The following is a 5,292-nucleotide window of genomic DNA, read 5'->3' as shown; positions in this document are numbered from 1 at the left end:
CATGTGTAAAAACTAGAAGCACATTGATCCTTCCATGATGAACACAGCAACTAAGTTAATCACAGTAGATAATTCCATAACATTTCACAAGATTCTGAAAACGGAGACAATAATAATCAACTCTCGCTTAACGGAATCTCATGGTTTGTAAATGGATTTTTTCTTCGATATCTGAGGATATTCCAGGCCTATGTAATTACTATAGATGCACAGAATATCTCACCCCCAGCTCCTACAAAGTTGAAGAAAATTGATACTTAATAATCTAAATTAAAAACATTAGAAATTAGAATTTCATACACAAGTAATTTTAGTACAAATGTTGTCAACAATAATATGTACCATTACCAGCTGCTAAACATACTACAATAAAGGTTAGCAAACAGCAAATAATGTTCACATTTGAAATTAGAGTCCACACTGTAAACGCATGCCTTTACAGTATGCCTGTGCATTGCGTAGATACAAAGATACGTCATTTCTGACAGTAAAATAATTTTCTGTTGCGCCACTGAAAGAAAAGGGAGCTAAATCTCTATTAAATAATTGCTAAAACATTGCTGTAAATCAATAAACTGCAATTTCAGATTATTAATAAGTAACACTAGTGTATCTTATTATGTATGAAGAAGAATTAACTTTAAATTATTAAGATAAACAACTTATCTTTTATTTGACAAAAGTATACTCATTTAACGCCACTTTGACTAAAAGAGAAAAATATTTCGACATTTTATATACTGTTCGAGACGGTAAAAGCAATAATAAAGCACTCTAATGAGAGGACGGCTTGAAGTTAGGAAATATGTCAATCGACTTCATACTTGAAGTACGTACACGATATTACAGTATAATACGTATCTTTATATAGATTTGTAGCTCTGACTACCGCTTAATGTGCTATCCGTAAATAATTTATCTCAACATCTCGAGTACTCGCAACTCGTAAAGAGTCACGGTCGGTCTCGCTCCGCGCATACTCTTGATATAAATACATAATACGATGACAGATTTTTTAACCTCGCGTAATGCTATAGTTTTTTAGTTTATTATTGTTTTAACAATCTCGAACATATACATAAACTTTCGTATTTTATTTCCAAACGTGACCGTGTCCAAACGGCACCGTGTCCGATCGATACCGTGTCCGATCGGCACCATGTCTGAACGGCACCGTGTCCGATCGACACCGTGTCCGATCGGCACCGTGTGCAATCGCCACCGTGTGCAATCGCCACCGTGTGCAATCGGCACCGTGTGCAAACGCCACCGTGTGCAATCGACACCGTGTGCAAACGCCACCGTGTGCAATCGGCACCGTGTGCAATCGGCACCGTGTGCAATCGCCACCGTGTGCAATCGCCACCGTGTGCAATCGGCACCGTGTGCAAACGCCACCGTGTGCAATCGACACCGTGTGCAATTGGCACCGTGTGCAATCGCCACCGTGTGCAATCGGCACCGTGTGCAAACGCCACCGTGTGCAATCGACACCGTGTGCAATCGGCACCGTGTGCAATCGGCACCGTGTGCAATCGGCACCGTGTGCAATCGGGACCGTGTGCAATCGGCACCGTGTCCGATCGGCACTGTGTCCGAACGGCACCGTGTCCGTACGGCACCATGTCCGATCGACACCGTGTCTTAATGCAACTAAATGTGTCCGATAGTAACTGTGTCCTATCGGGATTGTGTCCGATCGGCACCGTGTCCGATCGACATCGTGTCCGATAGTAACTGTGTCCAATCGGCACGGTGTCCGATCGGGAATGTGTCCGATCGGGAAATATTGTCGTGTCCGATTTGTAATGTGCGCAATCGGGACAATCCCCATTTTTCTATGTCATCGTATTTTGCAAGAATTTTAAAAGAATGTATTTTTTCGCTTCTAACGTCATAAATGAAGAGAATTACGGCGAGAAACCAGGGAGTCGATTGTGTATCTTGAATCGAGGTGAAAATTATAAAAGTGAAAAAATTCACTAATCTTTACATTTTATTTGTCAAAATCTAGTAAATCTGTTTACTTTTGCAATTTTTATCTCATTTCAAAAAATACAATCAACCTCCAGAAGTTTTAAAATGTATTAACCTTTGTTGTGCACACCTCTTCGAAATTACGTATTATGCACAGGGGGTATTTCATACCCCAGTCACTTAAAACGTTTATTACAGACGTACAATTCGTTATTTTGACTCAAACAAAATTGCTGGCTATTGTTCAAAACTTCTAAAATAAGGTTTAATAAGTTTCATTAATATTTTGCAACATAAAAGAACTATAAATGATGTTAACTAAAAAAACCAAAAAATGGAATTTTTCACTAAAAAATGCATAAAAAATTCAATTTTTAATATTTTTTAATAATTTTTGCGGGATTACTTTTTTGAAATACTACACTTTCAAGGAAAAATATTAGTTTATAGCGGAGTTAAAAAAAGTACATTTACTATTTACTTTTTTTTTTACTTCTCACTACTGCCAAGAGCAGACTAAAGCCGGGCGGGCATATGAATAGGATCTTGAAGTGTTATTCCTAGACTACAGGTAGATGGCAGCACAGGTCCCAATTCGCATTGTACGTATTAGAAAAACGCGTTTGAAAATACACTGGGGTATTTTCTACCCCCAGTGCACAACAAAGGTTAAATTCTGCTGTCTTATAACCTTTGTTCTTCTTCGCTTTGTGGATTTCTGAATGGCGTTAAAAGAAATGTGAGAGAAGGATATCCTGAATCTTCAACTAACATTCCTGTTAGTTCACGTTGTTGAAATCGCATGAAAATTCGAGAATTTTGGAAAATTCTACTATCATGTTGACTTCCTGGCTATTCTGGGACAAGATCCAAAAATTCCATTCTTGGACCTACTACAGCTTTACACATAAAAAAATAACAAAATAAAAATAAGAATAAATATATGTAAATAAACATTACTCTTATTAACTTACCTGGACATTTAAGGAAAAATAACCTTTTCTATTTCTATAAATTTCAGCTATTCCTCCAAAGTTATTACCCAATGATCTTATATGGGTGCAATCTATAGCTCCATTAATACAAGGAAGCCCATAACTATATCTTAATTCTTTAAACAATCTTTGATTTTCTTGTATAGCTGCTTGGTTTGTCGAAAATTTGACATAAGTATTTAGATAAGTTGCTAATGCAGCAGTTACTCTAAATACGATTCTGCAAATTGTAGGTTGTGGTAATTTCATAAGATCTCCGTTTACTTTCTAAACCATAAAGCAATATACATAATACAATTATTTGTATTTTTTCTTTAAAATTAAAGACACGTAATACAAAGAATTTATGTTACCTGAAAACTAGCAGTAGCATAAAATTTTAGACAAATCAGTAATTGAATAACTGGTTCAATTGGAAGACCTCGCATATCAGGCTTTGTTAAACTATCCATAACTAAAGGCAGTAGTCCATACATAACAGATTCTTTTGAAAATCTGTATCTTATATGGAATTCGTGTTCACGATAAGCTGTAAATGGATTAATTCTACATATCATCTGTCAAATACGATACAAATCCGTAATGTGTCACAACAACAGTTTTTAAGTTTGTTTCCTATCGCTGACTGCATTAGTTCAAAAATTGTACATAAATAAAGCGTGAGAATTTCATACGTACGTAACCAATGCAGCAATAAATAGTCAGGAGAAGATTCAGCTACAGATTCAGTAGTGAACAAGGGGTTTGGGAACTCTGATGGGTATGGCAGTGGTCCAGCAGTCTTTGGCTCACGTCAGTACGCTATAAGCCAGCATGACACAGCGATAGCTACGGCAACCAGTGCTAAAAGCACCGTAATTCTTAATGCTATGATAAAGCCAACCATAGAAACACAGATATCTTTCACTCTTTGGGCTGAAGGAGCTGAAATGTAGCAAAAGGAGCAAGAATGATTACTTCCATTATTCCAATACGCTATACGTGAAAGTTGTTATTTCTTTGCGCATGCTGTGCTTTACCTTCAGCTGGATCTGCTGTATACCTCTCCTCTCTCCTTTCCAGAGTGAATATTAAGTTCGATTGAATAGTTATCTCTTCACGAAGTTGATCTTCATATCCATCAGATACACTTATAAGAGATGTGTCATTATTCTCGGAATCAAGATTTCTGCGACGACGACCGAAGGCGTTATAACCGCGACAATTTACCTGTTATTAGAAAAGATACACGTTACATTTTTATTTTAAAAATATTAATATTTTTATTGTCGGAATTTGCATTTTGGCTCATACGTATAAAATGATTGCAAAAACGAGTACTCACAGGTTGACAGCGTTCAAAGCACACGCGATGCACTGGAATCTTATATTGTCGCTGCTTGGAAACTTGAACGCGTTAAAGCTAGTTATTAACGATTGAGCCTCGGGATTTTCCGCTTCCGCCGCTATCACCAGAGCCAGACCACAGCTGACTTCTCCGCCCCTGCGCCAATTTCGATACTTCCCGACGAAACCGTTGTCACTTCTGGAGCTCCCTGATGGAGTCGCGGTCGTCGGAACTTCCTGGCTTGCGACGCTTCGGCCTGTCCGCTGTCCCTCTCTCTCGCTCTCTCGCTTTCCCCTTTCGCACTCGCTCCCTCTGCTCTTCCTCGTCGTTCTCGGCTGCTCGTCTCTCACATCGATGACTACGCACTTTCCTCGTCACACCTCCTCGCCTCGAGTATCGGTGACTCGAGTTTACTCGTCGTACCTCCTCGGAGGGAAAACACCACCACTGCACCCGTCGCTCTCTTTAAGGTTAATCGTCGCGGTACACGACGCGATGATGCTCGTCGTACCTCCTCGGAGGGAAAACACCACCACTGCACCCGTCGCTCTCTTTAAGGTTAATCGTCGCGGTACACGACGCGATGATGACGGCCACCGGCCACGACGGCGATAATGACGCAATCCCCGGTAAATTCTTGTAAATCTTTATCATGATTGGTCAAGATGCTTGGATTCCCGAACATTGCCGAAGCCATATTCTTAAGCACAGACTTCGTCAAGACAATCTTAAGCTAAAACTTGTGTTCTCGAAATTTATCTATATGCATGTAAAGCCGTCTTCAGACGGTTTTCGATCTTAAGACCGTCTTTGCCAAGATCATGCTTAAGACAAGTTTTGAGCAACGTCTACGAATGCGGAATTTAACACCACTTCAAACTCAGAGCACAGAATCTAGAGAGTCTTCACTTTCTACACAATTGTCACCATAAATTCAATATAATCGCGAACAATCGGCTGTGACATCTGTTTAGTATCCATTATTATTTTTTT

At 39.2% G+C, this 5,292-nt stretch overlaps 1 pseudogene; it reads right to left on the bottom strand.

Annotated features, from left to right (window-relative positions):
- Nucleotides 1-2,661: 2,661 nt before the first annotated feature.
- Nucleotides 2,662-4,996, bottom strand: LOC139810053 (putative nuclease HARBI1; annotated as a pseudogene).
- Between the last annotated feature and the right edge of the window lie 296 nt (nt 4,997-5,292).

This window comes from Temnothorax longispinosus, chromosome 3, assembly GCF_030848805.1.
Source record: "Temnothorax longispinosus isolate EJ_2023e chromosome 3, Tlon_JGU_v1, whole genome shotgun sequence".
NCBI classification, from domain to species: domain Eukaryota; kingdom Metazoa; phylum Arthropoda; class Insecta; order Hymenoptera; family Formicidae; genus Temnothorax; species Temnothorax longispinosus.
The sequence above is the reverse complement of the archived record's forward strand: the minus strand, read 5'-3'. Positions and strand labels throughout refer to the sequence as shown.